The sequence below is a fragment of the Eretmochelys imbricata genome, chromosome 3, assembly GCF_965152235.1.
Source record: "Eretmochelys imbricata isolate rEreImb1 chromosome 3, rEreImb1.hap1, whole genome shotgun sequence".
NCBI lineage: Eukaryota > Metazoa > Chordata > Testudines > Cheloniidae > Eretmochelys > Eretmochelys imbricata.
This window is the reverse complement of record NC_135574.1, coordinates 102,470,559-102,494,777: the sequence shown is the minus strand read 5'-3', so window position 1 is coordinate 102,494,777 and position 24,219 is coordinate 102,470,559. Positions and strand designations below refer to the sequence as shown.

Below are 24,219 nucleotides of genomic sequence, written 5' to 3'. Positions count from 1 at the left end.
CTTTGACATGGCACAGGCCAGTTAAGATATGGATGTATAAGGAAAATTTACATGGGGCTTACTTTTCCTCTACTAGGCCTGTTTTACACCACTGTAACTCTTTTGCTTTAAGGGAGCTACTCCTGTCTTACACCAGTTTAAGTGAGCAGAAAATCAAGCCTATAGTGTACAAGTATAGTCAACATACAGGGGGCGGTCAGCTCATCACAGCAGCTGGGTTGGGAGGCATCAGCAAACCAGTTACAGCTCCCTAACACCCCCAGCTGGGAAGCTGCAGGCAGTTTCCACTTCCTTCATGCTATGCTGTCTGAGCAGGGCAAAAGGAGCAGAGCTGGGCTAAGAATCTGGCTGAAGGATGTAAAGCCCAACATGCACATTTTAAGTGGAAAATGTAAGTCCAAGCAGGAGAAAGCATTTCCTTCAATTTGAAGAACCGTTGTACCCAACTCCTCAAATTTGCCTATGATTTTATAAACAGCTGGAAATGAGCCTGGCATTGCCATGTGAGTGAGTTCTTTTGAACGGAAAGGAAGCCGCAGTCTTAAACACTGAAAATAATAAAAGAAGTTCTTACAGTTTGTTTTGTTCCTTCCATTTAATAGATGAAGGAGTCCTGTAGCAAAGGAGACCTGCTGGCTAAACCTGATCCAAGAACCTTCTGGAATAGAGCTGACTCAGGTAAGGATGGAACTCAAAGTACATGTAAACATACAACGATGTATTCCGCAGAAAGAGGGCTTTCCCTTTTGATATAGTTCTTTTCAAGGGTTACGTACTTTGTACTAAAGCCAAGCAAAAATCAATTATTTTTAATATAGAAATGAAGTGTAACAGACATCCTCTCATACACATAGTGTTTGCTGGTAAAAACAATGTTCCAGAAAATAGGATTTAGCATATTATGTGGTTGGATACATAATGATTCCCGTGGAATAATGCCATAACATAATGATGCAAAACAAAATTACTACAGCAAAACTGTTTTACAAACTCTGGGCCAAATTCTACCATTGAGCCACTGTGTAAATACAGTTCCCATTAACTTCTATAAAGAGTCATGAGGACACATCCAAAGTCAAAATTAGACACTATCTGTCCCCAGTTGAGCAAAACATCTGAGTATTGTGTTAAGGTTTAAGCACATAAATAGCCCCACTGGCTTCAAAAAGAGAAAGAAAGTGAAGGTGGTATAAACTGAATAAAGTGAGATAGCCAGGCAGTTGGTGTGCTCTGAATGCCAATCATTATTAGACCAAACTCACAATCTCGTCACTGTTATCCTGTCTGACCTTCTGTTTTGATTTCTTGTCCTCTCTACCTGTTGTCTTGGCATATGCATAGGCCTTGTCCACAGGAGAAAGCTGTTGTGATGATTAGAGTAATGATACTGTAGATAGTAGATTTTGCTGACAGTTTGGATAGGGAACAACTATGTTAAAACTTTTTTTTTTATTTGTAAATGTTCTCTAGCCACCAATGGTTCCATTTAATAAGGCCTTAAAAATAACTCACCGCTTCAGTTAGCTAAAGTTTATTAAAACCCACTTGCCTTTTCCTATCAATTAAAGTATAGCAAAAGTCTAGCCCTATAGCCAATCAACACACTCTTGTGAAAATGCCAGAGGGTTAGAACTAAGAAAACTGAAAAACAAGTTAAACGGTTTTCAGAGTAGCAGCCGTGTTAGTCTGTATTCGCAAAAAGAAAAGGAGTACTTGTGGCACCTTAGAGACTAACCAATTTATTTGAGCAGTGTCCTTTTTCAGGTAATTTCCTTGGGTAGAGCAACAAATATCAGGCAGTCTCGTTTAACACCTGAGTGAAGATTCCCAGTCCCTTAAGACAGGACTGATGTAACTCTGCTTTGATTCTAGTTACATATTAGCTTTTGATTACTCTTTAGGACTTGGAACCAGGGGTTTGAAAACTAGAGCTTGAACTCTTGCTTTCCGCTGTGGTTCCAAGCCCAGCGTAGACAGGATCTATGGCATTGTCTTTTTACATTCTGTTTGCACTACAGAAACGGCTGTCTTTAAGGATTCCAGCTGTGAAGGGAGGAGCACAACTGTTTTAAGGCAACTTGGTCTTATCTGCAAAAAGAAAAGGAGTACTTGTGGCATCTTAGAGACTAAGGGGCCACAAGTACTCCTTTTCTTTTTGCGAATACAGACTAACACGGCTGTTACTCTGAAATTGGTCTTATCTGGGAAACCATCTCAGCTTTGTCTGATGGGAATTTCTATTCACCTGTTAAACAAGACTGTCTGTTAAGGGCTGTACCTAAGCAACCTGAAAAGAGATGCTGTTTTAACCTGATCCTTGGGTTATTTTGTTGCAACCCTCCAGTGGCACTTTTATAGACATATGTTAATTGGCTATGGGGCTGGACAATTGCTACTCTTCAGTATATATGAAAATGGGGGAGCTGTAATGAACATTAACTAATTGTAGCAGTAAATGCTCTCTACGTTCTTTTTAAGTGGAGACTGTGCGATCTCCTCTGTGAAAATGGTAGGGAATTCTCCCATCTGAGGTCTTGCACCACTGCTACAAATAGAAACACTTCTGCAGGCCAGCCACCAGTGTTTCTACCATTGTCTCCTCTGGACTGCTTTAGGCAAGGTGAGATGATCAAAACGGTCGTGCCCAGGCTGCACTAGAATGTCTGCCCATTGCTACTTTTGGGCACGTCTACACTACAAACTTTTGCTGATGGAAGTTTGATCAGCATGAAGCCGCTGCAGTTAGTATATCGCTTGTGCACTTGCATACTTTGGCACTGTGAATACTCACCAGGAATGCTTGTTTCGATGCATAGTGCAGTGCACCATTGTTAGGTATTCCAGTATGCAACTTGCCACCATCCAGCACTCTGTCTTTTGGGAGGTTATGGCAATGCATGGTGTTGCAGAAATGAGTTACACAGGCGTGACTGGGAGCAGGGGGTCAGGTTCCCAGCATGCAACCTTCTCTACCCCAGAGTGCCCTCTATAATCCATAATTTTCATGCCTATTTTGAGAATCCCACAAACCCGCCAGGACTTGTTGCTGTCTGCCATCTCTGACAGATGCATGGAGCCTGCACAGCTCTGCACTATTGTCATGAGCATTGCATGAGATGCAGCACGATCCTCTGGTATTTGCAGAGCCACAAGAAGATCTTCAGGGAACATGAAGACTTTCTGGAGGGCGGATTGCTGTGGGACATAGCAAGAACCAATTCAAGGTTGTTAGTAGTGTTTATAGAGCAGCTGCAAACTATGGAGCGCTGCTTCTGGGCCCAAGCAATGAGCACTGCCTGGTGGAATTGCATCATAACACAGGTTTGGGATGACAAAAACTGGCTGCACAACTTTTAGATGCATAAGGCCACATTCCTGGATCTGCGTGCTGAAGTCCCCTCCAGTACAGGAACATTAGAATGCGAGCTGCACTGACAGTAGAGAGGCAAGTGATAATCAAACTGTGGAAACTTGCCGGATTACTACAGGTCGGTGGGAAATCATTTCGGAGTTGGAAAATCAACTGTGGGAGCCACTGTCATGCAAGTATGCAGGGCCATTAATCATCTCCTGCTACACAGGACTGTGATTCTCGTCCATGTCCAGGACATAATGGATGGATTTGCAGCAATGGTGTTCCTAGACTGGAGGAGAGGGGAGGGCTAGCTCAGTGGTTTGAGCATTGGCCTGCTAAACCCAGGGTTGTGAGCTCAATCCTTGAGGGGGCCATTTAGGGATCTGGGGCAATAACTGGGGATTGGTCCTGCTTTGAGCAGGGGGTTGGACTAGATGACCTCCTGAGGTCCCTTCCAACCCTGAGATTCTATGATTATGGTGGAGAAATAGACAGAATGCATATCCCTACTTTGGCAACAGATCACCTTGCCACAGAGTATATCAATAGAAAGGGCTATTTTTCTATGGTTATGAAAGCATTGGTGGATCACTGGGGATGTTTCACCGATATCAGTGTTGGCTGGTCAAGGACGGTGCATGGCACTTGCATCTTTAAGAACACAGGACTGCTACAGGCAAAAACTGCTACAGGCAAAGACTTTCTTTCCTGAGCAGCAGATTACTGTTGGTTATGTTGAAATACCAATAGTGATCCTGGGGAACCCAGCCTACCCTTTACTCCCCTGATTCATGAAGCCATACAGCTTGACAGCACCAAGGAAAGTTTCAACTACCGGCTCAGCAGGTGCAGAATGACAGTGTAATGTGCTTTTGAAAGACTGAAGGTGTACTGCCATTGTTTACTCACAAGACTGGATCTCAGTGACAAAGATATTCCACTCGTTATGGCTTCCCACTGTGTCATGCTGTGTCACAATATCTGTGAAGCAGAGGAGGAAAAGTTGCCACTGGGATGGATCAGCTGTCAGCTGAGTTTGAACAGCCAAACAAGGCTATCAGAAGAGCCATATGGCTCAGGGAGACTTTGAGAAAGCACTTTACCAGTAAGCCACAGTAATGCCTTGTGGTGTACTATGCTCTACCTGGCCCTGCACTACCTGGTGCTTGGTGCACAACTATGATGCTGACAAGGCACCTATTAATTCTGTGGTGCTAATTTTTGATTATTAGATTGTGTTTGTCACTGATCCTACGAGTCGCATCACAGCGTAAAGTAACCAGTAAGTGGGTGCTTTCCATGCTGCCGCACATGTTGGAAACTAATGCACGTGAATTATTTTCCAAACCATACTCTATATTGAGTGATAAAAACACTTCAAAAATGCTGTGCAAATTAAAAGCAAATGCATTAAAATCTTAATACATGTGTGGAACAGAACTTAAAGAAAGAGAAGGAACATTCATGTCAATGTTAGCACGCTGACCTGTGAGAACCACAGTTGATGTATGTGTGTGTAGGGAGCTGCTGTAATGGAATTCTCCATGGACTGCAAAGGGAGACAAGCCCAGGATTGTTGAATCTGTAGGTTTGCTGCCAAAGGAGCTCCATTGTGTCCCTCCCTCTCCTTTTCCTGCTGGGATTCTTGGTCCTTTCTCCTGTCTGCTGCTCTTTCCTTCTCTGTACAGCCTGCAATATTCATGCTTCAGGCCCTCTGTTCATGGTCTGATGCAGTACTGCCTTGCAGGATCTGACTGAACATGTCATTCTGAGCTTCTTCTTTTTCATCCTTATCTAGCTCAGGCATTCTGTGGGTGTGAAGGGGGAACTCCTCAAGACTACAACAGCAGCAGCTGCAGATAAAACACAGAAGTTACGTTGTCAGTACAGTAACAACGAGAAGTGAAAGTTAAGATCAAGAACTCCTTTCCCTTGTTCCCCTAAAGTTTTAAACAAGACATTGACTTCTGCTTCTGAGTGCTTGTATACAGCACCACTCACAGTACAGCCATGTATCAGGGGTAGCCGTGTCAGTCTGTATCCACAATGACAACAAGGAGACCGGTGGCACTTTAAAAACTAACAGATTTATTTGGGCATAAGCTTTCATGGGCTAGAACCCACTTCATCGGATGCATCCTTGTTGTTTTAGTACAGCCATGGTGAGTATGGCCCACCAGAGGTGAGGGAAAGGAAGGAGGAGGGAATTGCTCAGTTGCATAGAACTATGGGTATAGGACAATGGCATTGAATACTGCCACCATTTTCCACAGGCGGTGAAAGCTCACTCCTGAAGGTAACAAGGCACAGAGAGCACAGCTGCTGGTGCTGGCGTCCCGCAGCCGCCCAAGCCCGCATGCTGCTAACCTGTCTACTGCAATGGTGCCAGCAGCAGTTATCAGCGACTGGCATGGGAAAACATCCTCCCGTGGAGGAAGAAATAAGGCTGCCATCCCCAGAAACCTTTGGCAGAGCATTGCAGAGTACTTCCATGAAAGTCTCATCAAGATCATTCAGGAGGGTTCCAGGGACATCCCGGTGTACATAAACAAACTGCCCCACGTACTCTCCTCCCTCACCACCTAATTGTACAGGGGAATGAAGAGCAGTAATGGTGCCCCCAACTATGTCATTGTAATGAAAATTAAATGTGCACACTTGCCTGAGGTTCCTTCCCCTCAATCAGTTTCGTGGTGCTCTACTGCTGGGATTGACTGGACTGTGTTGGAGTCTCAAACAGGTCCCGGCTAGTTTCATAGCTAGACCCCTCTGTCACATGTCCTCCATCCTTCTCCTATTCCTCCTTCACCTCCTCCTCCTCGTCCTTGCTGTTCACACCAAGGGCCAGTGACTCAGGCTCTTCAGAGGTATCCACAGAGGTCTGTGTGGGCTAGTGGGGGGTGGGAAGAGGTCTCCACCAAGCCTGGCATGCAACTCTTTGTAAAAGTGGCAGGGCTGCAGCTCAGCACTAGATCAACTGTTGGCCTCCCTGGCCTTCTGATATGCCTGCTGCAGTTCCTTTGCTTTCACACAGCACTGCTGCTGGTCCACATTGTAACCCTTCTCCTGCATCCCCGGGCAATCTGCACATAGATGGCCATATTTCTATGGTTGGTCCATACCTGTGCCTATACAACTTCTTTTCCCCACAGGCCCAGGAGATCCAAAAACTCCTGTCTACTCCAGGCCAGAACCCACCTGGAGCATGTAGCCAGCATTGTCAGCTGGGCAGTTGCACACAACAATGGAGAGCTGCTAGGAGTGCTCGCCACAATGGACAATCAGGAAACAGCATATCAAAAATTCACATGGTTTTAAAGGAGGGGTGTGGCTTCCAGTCTCTGTGAGCCCCAGGCAATGGAGTTCACAACCGAGACCAGAACCGTCAGTGTTGGGCGTTGCAGGACAACTGTTGGAGGACTGTTAGGGTCAACATAGGCAATGCAGTGTCTACATTTGCACTGTGCCAACCTCAGTACACTGACCATGGCTCAACAACGCTTGGGCAGAAGGTGTTACTATGTTGGCGTAGCGGAGATCTTACACTGGTGGGCGACAAATTTAAGTGTGGACATATGCACAGCTAGGTTGGTGCAAGCAAGGCACCTTACGTCAACCTCACTTTGTATTGTACACCAGGCCATAGACACTTATGAACAATACAGCCCCTGCACCCAAGATATTGCAAGCTAAGGGCTTGATCCATCAAATCACTTTAAGTATGTGCTTAAGTTTAAGCATGTGAGTTGTCCTATTGACTTAAGTGCTTTGCTGGATCAGGGACAGAGTGCTCAACACCTTGCAGGATCAAGACCTACATAAACATTTAAATCTAAGCTGTGTAGTACAGACAGAACTATCCCAAACAAAATTATCAAGGTTTGATCATAACAATGAAGGCAATGATTATATACTAAGTGACACTCCTGTAGTCAAACTGTGATAAGGGTAGGGGCTTCAGCCAACTCCTATACCAGGGCCTGGACACAGGACTGGAGCCAAGCCTCCTCTCCGGCCATCAGTGGCTTACTCTGCCCTATTGAATTAGCCCTGTTGTTTCATTAACAAAGCAAATGTTAGAAGCAAATACTTCACCTGTTGTAAATGATGGGCTCAGAGCTATCAGTATTTTGTAAAGAACAGTTAAGCAACAATCAAACAAAGCAGCTGTAGAAGCATTAGACAATAAATCAAAGAAAAAAGAAAGAAAGAATGCACATGGGCCAGATTCTGCTCTCAGCCATGTGTGTGCAAATCCCATTGAAGACAATGGGAATTCCATGTGTGCATCTGGAGCAGGAAGAATTTTTGGCCCATGTTGTAAAATCCAAAGTGATCAGTTCATGGCTCTGAAGTGTACACTCTTTTATTCACTGCATCCCTCCATTTGTTTTGTTGTTACAATTTATTCTGCCAGTTTATGGTGATCAGAGGGTTTCTGATGTTCATCTCAGTAGCGAAAACCTCAAATATCATGACAAAAGTCAGAAGAGTTGGCAACTCCGAATGGGCATAATTTGCATCCATTTGCCCAGGAAGGGCCCGATTCTCCAATACTTGGCACCTAATAATTTACATCTGTGCAGAATGCTGCTATTCTAATTTGGTAGTGTTTTACATCTGCTTTGTAGTCACTTTGCACAGGTGTCAATGACGACTGAAGGTGCAAGCCAGTGAACAACCAGCTCCAGTGTCCGTTTTCCACAGTTCCAACTGAGGGTTTGTTCCATAGACTGCTTGATAACCTTGGCATTTTAATGCTCCCATTCCAACTAGACTTTGAAGTTAACAGCCCACTGAACAGAGGGACATAGTTTCCACTTTTGCATCTGTTTGTGGACAGTTTCTCCAGCACACATGGAAGGCTATCTTTACAATGGGAATGTATGGAATGTTCCATTTTTGAATTGAATGTTTGTATTCTGTAGAGAAGAGCAAATAATTGGAGCACAATCCCAGAACAGGAGGGACTGCTACTTTGTAACACCTGAAATTTTCCACAGGTGCTGCACCATATCAGATGGCTCTATTTCATATCTGTCTGCCAGGCAAATTGTAATTTCTAAACATTATACAGACACTTTACACTCTGCCCTCTGGAATTTATAAAGGCACTGCAGGGGTACATAACTTTGAAGCATTCAGCGTATGTACAGGACATTACTACGGATTGAAGGGACTGGGACATGACAGGCCACTCCAGGCTCTCTCAAGGAGCCCCAGAGAAAGAAAGAAAAAACCTTCATGATGTTTTACTGACATGGACATAATGTGTGTGGGGTGTCATAGATTCATAGATATTTAGGTCAGAAGGGACCATTATGATCATCTAGTCTGACTTCCTGCACAACGCAGGCCACAAAATTTCACCCACCACTCCTGCCTAAAACCTCTCACCTATGTCTGAGCTATTGAAGTCCTCAAATCGTGGTTTAAAGACTTCAAGGAGCAGAGAATCCTCCAGCAAGTGACCCGTGCCCCATGCTACAGAGGAAGGCGAAAAACCTCCAGGGCCTCTTCCAATCTGCCCTGGAGGAAAATTCCTTCCCGACCCCAAATATGGCAATCAGCTAAACCCTGAGCATATGGGCAAGATTCACCAGCCAGATACTACAGAAAATTCTTTCCTGGGTAACTCAGATCCCACCCCATCTAATATCCCATCACAGGCCATTGGGCCTATTTACCATGAATATTTAATTACCAAAACCATGTTATCCCATCATACCATCTCCTCCATAAACTTATTGGGTTTAATTTTAAAGCCAGATAGATCTTTTGCCCCCACAGCAATCCGTCTGAGAATCAGGGAAAAGGGGCTATATACTCACCATAGAAGCAGCACTCCCGCTTTGTACACCTACAGCCAGATCTGCCAAAGCTGCATCTCCCCCACTAATGAAAGCAAACCAGGCCATCGGGCACCTGTGTTTCGACAAACATCTACCTCCTTACATTGCGTCACTGTACTGGGATGGATTATTTGTGATGGTATTTTGGCAAACTATCATAGCTTGAAGATGCTACTCGTGCACTGAAAATGCCATAGGCACTCATGAACAACTTGCAGACAGAGTTTAGGGAGGTGATATACTTTGAGGCCTTATCTAAACTGAGGATTTGCTTCAATTACAGCCTCTGATGATGCTCCACAGTGCAAGCCCTTGTGGTATGCAAAGAAAGCCAGAATTTGCACCAGTACAGCTTACTTCGGAGAAAACTCGGATGCTCCCACAAATGCTGGTAATGGGGAAAACCCTAGAGTCATCATTCCATTTTGTTGTGGGAGATATAAAATATTCCTAAACTCCTCCATTTCCAGAAGTGTGGAGTGACAGTCTACAGGGCTTGAAACACAAGAAACCAGTTATCTCTTTGCATTGGAACAACTGGTCCGATAAATTTGGCTGTGGAAATTGAGAGTTTGATTTTCAGACTAAAGATCAGAATGGAACAAGTCCCCTTTGCCTCCTCCCCCCACCCACCAAACATAAGCTGAGCTCTCATTTGGCAAACTATATCTTTCAACACGGTGCTCTAGTCCAATGAAATCTGTTTCTATTGCCAATCTGTCATATTTCCAAAACACTACCATTTCATTTCTCAAACTAACAATTTGCTTTTCTGATTCCCTAGGACACTTTTTTTTCTTCATACTTTCAAGTCAGTGATATCCCTTTTCCTAACCATGCATTTGGGTGCTATTTTTTCCATCATTTTCTCCCATAAAGATTTTTTAAAAACAATTAAAATGTAATAAACCAGATCAAATGCCATTTTGAATCCAGATTTTGTAATTTAGGAAAGTTAATTATTTCATATTTTAATTAATTTGCTCTTCATTCATGCAGACCTACATGGTGGCAGATCAAAGGTCTAATGGAGTTTAATTGCAACTAATATAAAGCTTTTGTTGTATGTAATAGTTTGCTCATGCTAAAAAAGAGATTCTGATAGAGGTGTGCATGTAAGAGAGAGAAATGATTTTGAATTTGCAGCTTCAGGGGGTTTTAGGATGTGCCTCATGCTGATCAGCTGTTGAACAGTTTTGAGCAAGACTTGAAGTGAGCCAGAAACTGTAGTCTGGAAGTGAAGTTCTTTGGAGACTTGTCAGTTTCTAAACAATTTAGGTTTTTATTTGAAAAGTTATGGTTTTAGCCATTGTAGTTGGGAGGAAAAAAGTGTTACAGTTATGTGCCAGAAGTAACCAACTCAATGTTTGAGTCTAGGGACAAAAAGCTCAACCAAAGGTGTCAATTGCCCCATTCATCTCAACTGCATGTTAACTACTTAATGCAAACAAGTATCAGAGGGGTAGCCCTGTTAGTCTGTATCCACACAAACAAGGAGTCCGGTGGCACCTTAAAGACTAACAGATTTATTTGGGCACAAACTTTTGAGGGTAAAAACCCCACTTCTTCAGATGCATGGAGTGAAAATACAGATACAGGCATAAATATACCGGCACATGAAGAGAAGGGCTCCCTCTAATTTTCACTCCATGCATCTGAAAAAGTGGTGTTTTTACCCACGAAAGCTTATGCCCAAATAAATCTATTAGTCTTTAAGGTGCCACTGGACTCCTCCTTGTTTTAATGCAAACAGTTCAGATGTCAGAATTGTTAACTATTTCACTGCTGAGCGCTTCAGTATAAACATCCAGCTAGCATACTCATCCAATGTGATAGGATGTGTCATACAAATTAGAGATTGAAAGGATTTATTAAGTCATTTTAACCAGTCCTTGAGGCCACATAAGGATTTTTCCTTACAGCCAGTCCTCCTGTGCTTTTCCAGTCCAGCTTTAAATGTCCCACTATCTTTGAGAGCCTGTTCTACAGCCCAATATACCAGACAGCATAATTCTTTTTCCACCCTGTTTTTTTACTTTCCCTCCTATTATCCCTTAGGACTCTGAGGGTGTGTCTACATGACAGAGACTATACCAGCATAGCTGTGCTGGCATCTGCCCATAACATAGATGAAGCCTGCACCGATGGAAGGAATTTTTCTGTCTGTGCAGGAATATCACCTCACCAAACAACATGAGTTACATCAACGGAAGCATTCTTCCATTGACATAGAGCTGCATCTACACTGGGGGGTAGGTGAGCAGAGCTATGTTGGTCAGGGGTGTGTTTTTTTCCACACTACTGACTGACTGTCACAACCAAGATGTAGACAGTCTGACCTACTGGTCAGGGAAGGAGTCAAGCCAGGTCAGATACTACGAGGTCAGAGTCCAAGAAAGGCCAGAGGGCAAACCGGTAGTCAGGCATCAGTAAGCACCCAGAGTCAGATTACCAGATCAGAATCTGAGACAGGCCAGCGGGCAAACCAGGAGCCAGATGCCAGGAAGAAGTGGGCAGGGTCAGGTTACGAGGAGATCAGAGTTAGGCAGTAGGAGCAGGTACTGTAAGGGAAGCAGTCTAAAGCAGCGGGAACCCAGCTGCATAGACAACTTCCTGTTCCTATGCTTGGTTTAAATAAGAGCTGGAAACCTGTCTGGACCTCCAGTGTTCCATCAATCAGAGTCCAGGACTGGAGTCCGCTGTCAGAGTTCAGCTTCTATTCTGGGATCTGTTAGCAGGTCACTGACTGGCAGGTTAGATGTGCCTAGTGCCTAAGAACTCTGTGGATTGGGGTTCAAGACCTGCAGTCCCTAAGTATAACTTTCAAGTGTAGACCAAGCCTGCGATGAATGTGAAGGAAGCAGCATCTAAGGCCTGGTCTACACTACAGACTTCTGCCAGCATGACAAAGGCCTTGTCTACACTGCCACTTTACAGTGCTACAACTTTCTCGCTCAGGGGTGTGTAAAAAGTTTCAGTGCTGTAAAGTGACAGTGTAGACTGTGCACCAGCACTGGGAGTTACTCCCCTCATGTTTCAGAGTAGCAACCATGTTAGTCTGTATTCGCAAAAAGAAAAGGAGGACTTGTGGCACCTTAGAGACTAACCAATTTATTCGAGCCTAAGCTTTCGTGAGCTACAGCTCACTTCATCGGATGCATTCACGGGGGTGGTTTTTTTTACAGCGCTGGGAGAGCTCTCTCCCAGCACTGGTGCCACGACTACACAGCCCCGTTAAAGCGCTTAACGTTGCTACTGAAGACACCCTAAATCAGGAGAAATTGTAATTCTTTGACCAACGTAGCTGAGCTGGCAAAAACTCTTAATACAGATGCAGTTTTACTGGCACTTTACCAATATAGCTGGTTTTGTTGGGTGTGGGGGGCGGGAGTGGAGGAGGGGGGGTTACAATATTGGTCAAAGCACAGCTTTACTAGTATAGCTGAGTTGAAAAAAGAGTGCTTTGCCAAAGTAGCTGTACCAGTAAAGCAGTCCATTAGGGTGGACATAGCCTAAGGGATTGAAGGAAGGAGAAGATCAAAAAATAAGCCTTCTGGGGAATTAGCAGCATGTGAGAAGAAGGGAAGAGAAAAGAAGTTGCCAAAGAAGATCATTTAGAGCAGGGGTTCTCACAACACAATGTTTGGTGGCTTTAGACTGCAGCCACCAACTCTTGCCGGTGGCCGCACTGACACTTTTTCCTAAAATTATTTATTTTTCGTAAAGTTAATAAAGTAATATGCACATATATACATCATAATCATTGTAATTTATTTATGAACGGTTTTTTTTTTTTTTTTTTGCAGACTCAGTAGATAAAAATAATGCACAGTATTCCCTATTCTTTACTGGACCTAACAGAATAGAAACACAGATAAAGTGCTTTACACGTTCTTGGTTTTTTCATTATTGTTTCTTTTTGCTTTTTTGGTAAAAGTGGTTGTCTGTACAACAATTTTGAAGTAAATTTAAAAATGCTTTGAAATAATAGAAGTCCAAATAATAATGAAAAACACATCTGGGCAGCTTGGATCTGGGGAAGGTGGGGAGGGGAGGCACAGCTGCGGCTGGCCCCGGGCTCCTCTGGGCAGGTACGGGGGCTCAGGGCTTCGGCTGGCCCAGGCTATGTGTGTGAGGGAGGGACAGTCTTGGGGATTTCGCCATCCTGGGGCTCCTCCGGCTGAGGGGGGGAGGGGCTTGTGGCTCCAGCCACAGGGTGAGGCAGGGGTCTTGGGGCTCCACGTGCGAGAAGAAGGGGTGGAGTCAGGGGCTAGCCTCCCCAAAAGGGGGCTCCACCCACTGTCCATGTGCCCACCACTCGCCCCCTCATCCCCCAACCTGCTGCTTGCCTCCTGCATCCCTCCTCAGTCCCCCACCCACCACTCGCCTCCTCATTTCCCTGCTCACAGCCAGTCCCCCCTGCCTGCCTCCTGCTGCTGGCTTGCCACGCACCTCCTTACTCCCCCACCAGGTCCCCCCCCACCACTTGCCTCACCGCTTGCCTCCTCCCCCGCAGCCAGCTCCCCCGCCCACCTCCTCACCCTGCTGCTGGCTCGCCACTTGCCTCCTTACTCCCCCGCCAGGCTCCTGCCCACCACTTGCTTCACCGCTCGCCTCCTCACACCCCCGCATCGCCTCCTCACCCATGTGTCCCACCTGTGTCTCCAGAGAGGTGGCACATGCAGGAGCAACCAGGAGGAAGGAGGGGAGCTGATGCTCCCCCTCCCCACTGCCCAGGAAACTGCGATGACAGCAGGGAAATCCACTGGTGACCGCATGAGGCCACGGTGGCCGCATTTGAGAAACGCTGGTCTAGAGTGTAGGACATGGGTAGAGTAAAGTTCCATCACTTTCTTCCTGCTTTGATCCTATTTAACAGAGACCCAGTATGGTGTAATGATAACTGATAATAAAGTGTTATCTATATTGCTTTATTATCAGTGGTGAAACCAACCAGCTACAAGTGAAGAGCTGAAGGGAAGACTTTACTTTTAATCTTAATTATAGACATGGTTCTGAACCAAACCTCCCACATTTGGGAGATAGTCAGATCCAGATCTCGACTTTGCTCTAGTTCTAATGTTTATTAGCAATCTTATTTTTTCCAGCCAGTATCTGAATTAAACATTTTTTTTTAACCCAGGTTCTGTCTCCCCAACAGGTATTTCCCCCCCTCCCTCCCCGCCCCACACACACTTCTTCTGGTAAATCTATTGGAAAGGCAGCTGAGATCTGGAAGCTTACCAGTAAATAAAGCTCCAGCCGTTATTTGAGGATGTTACATTTTTTAGGAGCAGAATGACAGGCATCATTCGTAACCCTGCTGTGCAGTGTGTAGCTAAGCAATCAATCACAAAGGCACTTGCAAGAGAAATATGCAATGACTGTTGGAGAACTGTGATGCAGAGGGAAGGTTAATGCCGTGAGTCTCCTGGATGGTCAGTTAAATTGCATAACTGATGTCATAAAATGATTTATTGCAATTCTAAAATGTATTTTATAGGGAACTGAAGAAATCATAAAAAATGAGCTATTAAAACTCCATAAAAATAAAGGACATATTGAATGAAAAAAACAGAAACAAAAATCATTGGGTACAATATTTTGTATCTTTTAATTCTTTTTCTTTTAAAGGCAATGTGTCAGGGAAACGAAAGTGAGTGAGCGCCCTTTTGCTTTCCTTACAATGGAGAAGGCCTAAAAACATTATAAATTCAAGACTTGTCTACCTTATTTTTCCCTGGAAAAGTCTTTGTAGGACAGTTAGGTTTATGGCAGCATTTTTCAAAGGTTGGCGTAGCAGGAGGAGGAGTGAAGAACTAGCCAGGATAGAGCACGGAAGATGTATACACATCCCCCATGGTTTATCAGTATAGCTGGATTGACAGACTCTCCTAGCGTAGACACAGTTTACACCAGGAAAAAAGTACTTTTGCCAGAATGGGTTATACTGATTCAGCAAATGAACTGTAGTAGCAAAAGAAGCTTTATGCCAGTATAACTGCATCTACACCAAGGCTTGTGCCAATATAGATATGTCACCAAAAAAATCACATCCCTAACCAACACTGCTATACCCAGCCAACGTTTCTAGTATAGAACTAGCCTTAGTCTCTGTGTCACAGTTCCCCATCTGTAAAATGGGGCTAACAACATTCCCTTACCTCATAGACCTGTTGTCAGAATAAATACATTAAAGATTGTGAAGTGTTGACACTGCAGTGATGGTGTGCATACATATGTATATTTATGGGGGCCTCAGATAGATTTCTTGAAAGGGAGTTTGTGACAAAGTGGGGATTTCTTACTGTTGAGCCTATGTGGGTTTTACTGTTTTGCATGAGTACTGTGTGTGCCTCAGTTTCCCTGTGGGCTGCACCAATGCCTTGGTGGTGGGAATAGGGGCATGTGACTTTGGCTAAGACCTCTGGGGCAGGTGAGGCTGCTCCAGCTGCCTGTACATATGCTATGACCGGCACCCTTCGTAACCTGAGACCCAGGAGGGGGATGCAACCAGGTGAGGACCAGGTGCCCCTTTGCCCAGGAAGCAAGACAAAGACAAGGAGGAGGAGCAACGGGGTGTCTGAGGTCTGGTTGCTGGAAGCTGTCAGTCTGCTTGAGGGGGACTGGAAGAGGGGGAGTCCAGGGCTTCTGACCCACGACTCCCCAAGATGGACTTGGCTGAAAGTCACTGATTTCTATGCTAACAAATTCTGTTCTATGCTGTGCTCCTGTTGACTAATAAACCTTCCGTTTTACGCTGGCTGAGAGTCACGTCTGACTGCGGAGTTGGGGTGCAGGGTCGTCTGGCTTTCCCAGGAGCCCTGCCTGAGCAGACTCACTGCGGGAAGCGCACGGTGTGGAAGGGGATGCTGAATGCTCCGAGGTCAGACCCAGGGAGGTCGAAGCTGTGTAAGCTTCTTGCCCTAAAGACAGTATGTTCAGAGAGAGGAGGCATGCTCCCCCAGAGTCCTGGCTGGTTTCATACGGAGTAGTTTCAGAGCATCACCCCGGTGACTCTGTGACAGAGCTCAGCTCTCAAAAGTTTGAGAAAGGCTGGTTTATGACATCAGAGACACCATGAGGGTGAAACCTGAGTACCTGAGAAGGGATAAAAAGAAAAGGAGTACTTGTGGCACCTTTACTTGTGGCACAAGTACTCCTTTTCTTTTTGCGAATACAGACTAACACGGCTGTTACTCTGAAACCTGAGAAGGGATATAATTTTTATTCATACTGATAAAATCATTTGGGTTTTTTTATCTTGTTTTGTTTCGCTTTGCTTTTTTGGGAGGATGGCTTATCTCAGGGGTGTGGGTTTTGTTATCACCTCGTTAAGTTAACTGCCAAAGAAATGCTTGGGTGGGCCAGGATTATCACCAGTCTACACAATGTCTTCCCCCCACCTCAAATCCTGTCAACATTCACTTATTAGAGACCCAGTGGGTGAGTTAAATCTTTTATTGGATCAACTTCTGTTAGTGAGAGAACAAGCTTTTGAACTACACAAAGCTCTTCTTCAGGTCTGAGAAAGGAACTCTCAGTGTCACATTAAAATGCAAGATGGAACAGATTGTTTAGCATAAGTAGTTAGCACATATCGTAAGGGACCATTTAAGGAAGAGTGGCCTGTTAACACCACTGCAGTCATAGGACAAAAAGGGTCTGGGACTGGGAATTTAAATTCATTGCTCTGCTAGACACCCGAAATCATGTATTGAAGAGAGACACTGGATTTATGGTTTATTACAACAATCTGTAACCTACTAACCCTCTCTTTTTGTCCTATGACTGCAGTGGTGTCGCTCTATCTTGAATGGTCCCTTACAATATGTGCTAACTACGTATGCTAAACAATCTGTCCCACCTGGCATTTTGCTGTGACTCTGGGAGTTCCTTTCCTAGACTGAAAGAAGAGCTCTATATGTTGCTCGAAAGCTTGTCTCTCTCCCGCACAGAAATTGGTTCCAATAAAAGATATTACCTCATCCACCTTGTCTCTATATCCTATCCTGGGACGGACACAGTTACAACTACACTACACTGCATGCAACACTCATTTATCTCCTTTTCCCATTCACGATGGCTGTGTCCATGCTAGACTTTCTTTCCTAAATTTTTCCACTTTTACAATCACAGGTGCAGCTCCATTGCCTCTGAAGCACCATAATATTTAGCCCTGAGGTCTAGACAACACAGTGTTAAACACATTGGCAGGCAATGTAAATAGCAAGAGTGGGAAATAAGTCTAAAATGCAGACAACCAAGGCCCTTGTGGAGAACTCCCCAGAATGACAGACAGTAAGGAGATCACCTAGCATGGTCCTGCATGGTAAAATTAAAGTGCCTGATCTTCACTGTGTTTTTACCTCAGGATAACTCATACATGTTAGGTTTCATAATTTTGTTAGTCTCTAAGGTGCCACAAGTACTTCTTTTCTTCATACATGTTAGATACCCCAAGGTAAAAATGCACCTTTTTTAGCTGTGAATACAAAGTCTGAGTAGACACTCACTGGGCTTTCTGAGCCTTTCATGGGAATAGCCACACAGGGAAGGAGAAGACCCTAAATCATTTGCAAAAAACCATCCTCAATGGATTGCATCTGAAGAGTGGGTTTTTTACCCACGAAAGCCCAAATAAATCTGTTAGTCTTTAAGGTGCCACCGGACTCCTCATTGTTTTTGTGGATACAGACTAACACGGCCACCCTTCTGATACTTATTCTCAATGGATGCTTTTAAAATTACAAATGAAATGTAAAAGTAGTACTGATGAATGTTGAAATACTGTCAAAGAGCAGAGCAAGAGATTTGGTCTAAGAAGCCCACATTAAAAAGTAGTAATTTTAAATTATGTAAATAATCATTTCACTACAAATAGTTTGAAAGATATGTACTATATACACCTTGCCAATCAGCAAGGGTGCTTGCAGGTAGGCATATGGATAATAATTCATTGATTAGGCAAATGAATTCCAAACTCTGCTGTTATAATGAGATATTTATATGGTTGGAATCAAATTGCTCAATTTACCCGAGATATTTTATATTTCTCATTTAACCTATCACGTCACTGGAAATATCATTGTCAGAAGATAATTACTGTGGAAGCCAAGTTCTTATCTGCATAAAACTCAATAGCATATAATCATTAGCTGCATATTAAAACAGCAGCAGAAATATTGTAGCTTTTAATATACAGTTATACAAACAACAGTGTATTACATGCACCACAAGACATAATTACAGGAATATGAAAAACTATTGCTTACAGCCATATGTCCAGAATGCTTCATACATCTAAGATTAAAATCTAAAATGCTTCATACATCTAAGATTAAAATAAGTGAATTTTTTCCCATGAAGGAATTAGAAACTATAAAAGGACATTTTCTACATGAAAGGCAATGGGTGTCTGCAGATAGAGGCAGAAAAAGCATGTGAGCGGAGTTTGAACAAAGATTTCATTTGCGTAACTACTGAAAAAGCATGTGTATAATGATAAAGTTACAGATTAAGACCTCTATCCTACAACACTTGTACACATGCTTAACCATAAGCATGTGAATAATTATATTGAAGTCAATGAAACTGTTCATGTCTTTAAAGTTAAGCACATATATAACTGTCTGCAGGATTTAGCAAAAAGAGAAGGAGTACTTGTGGCACCTTAGAGACTAACAAATTTATTTGAGCATAAGCTTTCGTGAGCTACAGCTCACTTCATCAGATGCCAGCAGGAGAGTGGGGTAGGGGGAGAGAAATTATTTTGTAGTGATAAACACCCATTTTTTCATGATTTGTGTGTATAAAAACAAACATCTGCTGTATTTTCCACAGTATGCATCCGATGAAGTGAGCTGTAGCTCACAAAAGCTTATGCTCAAATAAATTGGTTAGTCTCCAAGGTGCCACAAGTACTCCTTTTCTTTTTGCGAATACAGACTAACACGGCTGTTACTCTGAAACCTGTCGTAATGCCATTAGTTTTCACTCCAGAAAGTGCCTTCCTTTCACTGAGGAGGGAAGAAACAGTGAACCCAAGTCATGAGAAACAAGGTGGTGAGGTAATATCTGTTATTGGACGAACATCAGTTGGTGAGAGAGACAAGCTTTCAAGCTTACACAGAGCTTTTCTTCAGGTCTGGGAAACGTACACCCATGTAAGCTCGAAAGCTTGCCTCTGTCACCAACAGAAGTTGGTCCAATAAAAGTATTATCTCACCCACCTTGTCTCTCTAATATCCTGGGACCCACATGGCTAGAACAACACTACATAACCCACATGGGAGAAGTTTCTTCTTATCCCTGTCAGAGATGAGTTTAAGCAATGAACTGAACTTACATGCAGGGGTTCTGAGGCCCTGCTATCACAACATCCCTTAATATTTAAAAACATTACAGTTGATATTAAACATGAATTCACTCTGCATCATATGGATTAGGAGGAATTTAAAAAACAGAGATGGGTGCTGCTAATTTTATCAATGATATCAGTACTCACAGTTTATGAGATCATTACCCTCCAGTTACAGTTTTGTAATCATATTTTCCCACTAGCCTATCTCTAATGAATGAGATTACTGATCCTTACATCCCTACCGTACACGTAATAACCTTCTTAATTAATACAAGAGCATGAACAGAAGTGTTTTTATGTTACTCTGATTCAAGTCATCTGGCCAAAGAACTGTGAAAGTGCTCTAGTTGTGGTTGCAACTTCAAAACACAAACATTCCTCAAATAACTGAGGTGAATGCTCTGGGGATAGCATGATCCCAGATCTTTCATCAGCGTGACTTCAAAAAGAGTCAGAAGTACTGTGGATACTGTTCAGATGAAATAAACTGTGCTGATATATATGTTTACAATAAATATTTAGTAAAGCATCACAGCAATAATTACAGATGCTCACATGACTGCTTACAGATTCACATGAAACACTAAGGACAGGATGAATGCGGTTTGGAAGAAGGTTTTAAGGGATTTACCTACAGATAGGGTTAGGTTATTTCACTACCATTTATTACCAGTCTTCAAACAGATAAGGTATAGTCTAAAACTGAGCTACACAGGCAAATCTGTTACTTGTTTCCATTTGACTTTGTATGTTTTCACACTCTCATAGCTCAGAAATAACCAAATCGAATTTTATCAAATTTTCCAAAGAAAGTCACTTGTGATCTGATAATTTCTTACCCAAAGGGTAATTTTGTCAAAAGATGTAAGTCTTGAAATTAGAGATGGGTCAAAAGTGGAATTTGAATCTTTTTGAATTGTGAGGGCAGCATGGGTTTTGATTCAGCAAGATCAGCAAGAGCCTGTTTTATTGTTCTGCTTTGGATGCAGCCAAAATCTCATGTGAACAGCCATCTAGTAGGGAGGTTTAACATCGGAATGGGAGCCTTCAAACTCTGCCACAGAATTGGTATTTGACTTTAAGCAAGTCATTTAACTTCTCTGTGCCTCTGTTTCCCCATCTTTGAAATGTGTATATTAATACTTGACTTTGTAAAGGCCTTTGAGATCCTTGGATGAAAAACATGTAAGTGAAAATTATTATGAATGGTGTTAGCAGTATTCTGTAAAATTCTATTGAAACCTTCATCTGCATGAATTTCAAGTAAGTACATCATGCGTCTGAATTGTGGATAGGCTTTGCCACCGTTAACCCCCTGGAAGCCCATTTAACCTGTTGGTTTGGCTAATTCATATGTAAGTGGCGGGTACCAGACTAGACAAGACTCCTGAGTTCAATCCCTAATTTGCTGTGAGACCTTGAGTAATTTGCATAACCTCTGAATGCATCAGTTTGTCATCAGTAACTTGGGGTTAATAATGTTTACCTATATTTGTAAAGTGCTGTGTGATCTCCAAATGGAAAGTGCTAAGATTATACTGCACCATTCCTAGGCATTCATTTGGCTGGCAGTCAGGAACCTCCCCAGCATTTTAACAGTGTAGTTGTAGCCGTGTTGGTCCCAGGATATTAAAGAGATGAGGCGGGACTACAGAAGTTGGTCCAAAAAAAGATATTACCTCACCCATCTCGTCTCTCTAACATTTTAACAGTCAATCTCTTCAGAAAACTATTCAGAACACTGGATGCCTGTAGCTGATTCTCATTACCACATTCTGTCTAGCAAATTTTTCTTTAATAGACTATTCTACAGCTTTATTAAGCTGTATGGTATGGAAGAGCAATGAGTGATATTCAGCTAGCCAGAGCAGCGAAGTGCTATGTTCACCTCACCACAGGTATATGGATTAGTGTCAAATTGAGGATTATGTATCAGTCACAGCATAGTCAGAAGTATTGTAGTCTGCCAGACCTGCTTTATCTAGTTCCTCCAATATAAATGTCTTCTGTAAAAAGAAAAAAAAAAGCTCTACAGATTTTTTCAGGGGTTGGGGGAGAGGGAGAAACAACAATGAGGTGAATCTGTTGCAGAACTTTCAGCATTAATTTGGAGAGTGGCTTACTTCCAAATATGGGTTCTTGGTATCAGGAAAAGATGGCAACACACCACTTATGTGTAAGGATAGTAGCGTTATGCATGTTGTGTGCTTTGCACACTCATTAAGCATGTTGGTCAATTACATGTCTGTAGGATGTCAGTGCTTTGTTAAACCCTCCTGCTTTCCATACCTGAACAGGTGGGAAGTTTTGTGATAGTCAAGCTTGAGAGCTAGGGGAAAGGGCCAAGGGCCCTCAGAAGCTAAGTTATTGGGTTCAGTACAAGAGGAACTGGATGAAATTCTATGGCCTGTGTTATACACGTCAGATTAAATGATCCAGTGGTTCCTTTTGGTATTAAAATCTATGAATCTACGAACGCTAAGGCCAGCATGTCCAAACTTGGATACCCAAGTTCAGCACAAATCTATATTCAGGCATTTACATAAAAGTAGCCTGGTTTCCAAGCGCCCACAGCTCCTCTTAGAATCAATGAAAATCAGACAACTTTTATTTAGGTCTCAATTATTCTTTTTGTATTTAGGTGTCAAACTTAACTAACCCAAGTCTGAACATCTTAGCCTAATTGAAGTTCTACAAAGAAAAATCCATAGTAGTTAGTGTAAGAACAGGACAGAAGGTTAGAATCAGAAAGTAAAAGAAAGGAAGCCCACAGTACAGATTTGTACAGATGGATCTCTTTGTTTTTATGAGTATATATGAAACCTTTTTTGTTTTTCTGCTGTTTTAATTCTTTGTGGTGATAAAACAGCATGGAAAAAGCACTCGCTTGGCAACAGTGGTCTGCCATACTGTGAGTGGTGGTGACGCCATCAGTTAACAGTGCTATATAAATACTGAATATGGTGGTAGGTAGGTGGTAAGGTTGTGTGGATGCACCATACCTTCATCTGTGGGGTTCAAATCCTTCCTTGAGTCACAAGCAAAAACGAGTTTGATGGCCTTATCCTCTATATTGCCAGTGTATTTCATCATGGTTGGTAGTCCCTGTGGAGAAGCATAGTAGTAGATACATTGACAGGGAAGGAATCTGTGTGGTAGCAGCAGCAGTAGGCTTGCCTGAAGCTAGTCTCACGATCATTAACAATACATCACTCACAAAGCTTTTAACTGTGGCCTGTGAGAAGTGTACTCTCTGAAGTCCAGAGGATCTTAGTTCAGACACGAGAAAAGAAAGAAGAGGGTCTAGTAGTTGAGCCATCAGACTGAGCCTCTGGAAACTTATGTTCAATTCCTGGTTCTGCTGCAGATTTCTTATCTGACCTTTGGCCCAGATTTTTAAAGGTATTTAGGCACCGCTGCACTCAGCATTGCAAAGAGGTCCAAATCTCATTTTTAAAGGGATTTAGGCACTAAGGAGTCAAAATCTCATTGACAAACAGTGGAACTTATGTTCTTAAGTGCTTCCCTACCTCACAGGAATGTTGAGAGGCACTCGTATTTGTTCTTGCTCTGTAAGTAGATAGACAGTAGGAAAAATCTTGCCAAAACCTGAGTTTCATCAGGATGTGTTACAATATAACTCCACAACCTTTATGTATGAAGCTTCTGGAATAGCCATATGTGATGCTGATCCCAGTTTTGATAACTTCTTCTACCTATCTGAAGGGACTCCTTAATGTTCACACAAGTATATGTAGGTTGGCTACATTGTTTGATCCACTTGCCTAGGACAGGAGTAACACTCCTTCCTTCCTATACAAAGGACCAAATTCTTCTGCTCTCAGTTACACTAGTGTAAATCTGGAGAAACTGCTCTTGGTCACACTGATATATAACTGGAGTAACACCACTGAATTCAATGGCCCAGTGTAACCAAAGATATATCTACACTGCAATAAAAGACCCGTGGCACAGCCATGGCTGGCCCGGGTCAGCTGACTCAAGATCTAGGGCTTGGGCTGAAAGGCTGAAAATTGCAGTGTAGCTATTTTGGCTTGGGCTGGAGCCCAGGCTCTGAAACCCTGCAAGGGGCGGAGACAGTCTCAGAGCCTCAGTTCCAGTCTGAGTCTAAACATCTCCACTGCAATTTCTAGCCAAGCAACCTGAGCCATCACAGTCCTAATCAGCTGACCCAGGCTCTGAGACTCGATGCTGCAGGTTTTTTTTTTTTTTTTTGCAGTGTAGCTGTACTCCAAAAAGCAAATTTGATCTGTATTGTGGATCACTGGAAGGATATTCTGATAAATAAAATACTGTGTTTCATTTATTCATCATCTACCTTCTTTCCTCCCAAATGGCCTGTTACTTTTCCTGGAAGAGAATCTTCTAGAAATTTCAAGGTCTAAAAAAGTGACAAGTGTAAGAGTAGAGAGTATCAAAAATGGATAAATTCAGCCTGTCTTTATTCCCATATTCTGCTAGAGACAGAGAAAACCCAAGGTGTATTGTCAAGTGAAGAGTCCGCTATATCTGCCTCTAGCAAAAATTGCTAATGCATCCGATGAAGTGAGCTGTAGCTCACGAAAGCTTACGCTCAAATAAATTGGTTAGTCTCTAAGGTGCCACAAGTACTCCTTTTCTTTTTGCGA

At 43.0% G+C, this 24,219-nt stretch overlaps 1 long non-coding RNA gene across 1 annotated transcript; it reads left to right on the top strand.

Moving 5' to 3' along the window:
• Nucleotides 1–310: 310 nt before the first annotated feature.
• LOC144262812 (uncharacterized) lies at nucleotides 311–9,571 on the top strand. The gene is made up of 3 exons (XR_013345641.1): nucleotides 311–391; nucleotides 603–678; nucleotides 9,491–9,571. It is a non-coding gene; the product is annotated as an uncharacterized LOC144262812 (long non-coding RNA).
• The last annotated feature ends 14,648 nt before the right edge of the window (nucleotides 9,572–24,219 follow it).